The sequence below is a fragment of the Calidris pugnax genome, unplaced genomic scaffold (assembly GCF_001431845.1).
Source record: "Calidris pugnax isolate Ruff unplaced genomic scaffold, ASM143184v1 scaffold20, whole genome shotgun sequence".
Lineage (NCBI taxonomy): Eukaryota > Metazoa > Chordata > Aves > Charadriiformes > Scolopacidae > Calidris > Calidris pugnax.
In genome coordinates, this window is record NW_015094510.1 from 17,458,776 (window position 1) to 17,460,110 (window position 1,335).

The 1,335-nt window shown below is 55.4% G+C and overlaps 1 protein-coding gene across 1 annotated transcript in view; it reads left to right on the forward strand.

Annotated features, from left to right (window-relative positions):
- MRPS31 (mitochondrial ribosomal protein S31) overlaps positions 1-1,335 on the forward strand; it is a 27,247-nt gene that overhangs the window by 2,015 nt on the left and 23,897 nt on the right. The window lies entirely within an intron of this gene.

The following is a 1,335-nucleotide window of genomic DNA, read 5'->3' on the forward strand; positions in this document are numbered from 1 at the left end:
CGCCCGACGGCGACGGGGGGAAGGGGGGGCGGTTTGCCGGGTCACCACCCTCAACCGCGGTTCTCTGAGCGGACGGGGTTTGCTGGGCTCCCCGGGGAAAGGCGCCCCCGGTGGGGCGGGGGTTGCCTGGTCGCGGCCTGCGCCCCGGGAGCGGTTCGCCGCCGCTGGCCTTGGCGTTAAGCGCATTTTTAGCGACTTTCTGCCTGCACCGGGCGGGTGGGACGCGGGGCCTTCCCGGTGCCCGCCTGCTGCAGCCCTGCCCGAAGGCTGCCCTGTTCCCCGGTGCCTCGGGGCTGGAGCCCACCGGGGCAGCGAGGAGGCCTGTCCAGCATTGACAGCGGTGGGCTGGTGGACAACCGGCTGAACCTGAGCCCGCAGTGTGCCCAGGTGGCCAGGAAGGCCAGCAGTATCCTGGCCTGTACCAGGAACAGCATGGCCCTCAGGAGTAGGGAAGTGACTGTCCCCCTGTGCTCAGCACTGGTGAGGCCCCCACTGTGTCCAGTTTTGGGTCCTTCACAACAAGAAAGACATTGAGGTGCTGGAGCGGGTCCAGAGAAGGTCAACGAAGCTGGTGATGGGTCTGGAGAGTAAGTCTTATGAGGAGAGGCTGAGGGAGCTGGGGTTGTTCAGCCTGGAAGAAGAGGAGGCTGAGGGGAGACCTTATTGCACTCTATAACTATCAGAAAGGAGGTTGCAGATAGGTGGGGGTCGGTCTCTTCTCCCAAGTCACAGGTGACGGGATTAGAGGAAATGGCCTCAAGTTGCACCAGGGGAGGTTCAGGCTGGATATTAGGAAAAAATTCTACACCAGAAGGGTTATTCAGCACTGGAACAGGCTGCCCAGGGAAGTGGTGGAATTGCCATCCCTAGAGGCATTTATAAGATGGGTCAAAGTGGTGCGCAGGGACAGGATTTAGTGGTGTTTTTTGTCAGTGTTAGGTTGATGGTTGAAGTCAATGATCTGAAAGGTCCCTTCCAACCTAGACAGTTCTATGATCCGATCTGTGACTGCTGTGAACAGCACTCCTGTGTGACCCCAGCAGCATTTTTGTACCAGCAGAGCTGTGCCTCCTGTTGGCAGAGGTGTGTGCCCAAAGTGCTGGTCAAAAACTAGTATTTGGAAGTTCATTTTTACTTTTCATTTAAAAAAAGAGTTTTTTAATAAAAATGAGTTGTGCGTTTTGGTTTTTTTTTCATTTCAAAGCTCGATCTTTTTGAACAAGCTCTGATGCTGTGCTAGCCTAGTGTATAAAGCAGGTTGCTTTCTTTCTAAGGCAGGGTGGGGTTTGTCTGAGCAGAAGACAAACCTGATGGTAGATGAAATACAGTAACACA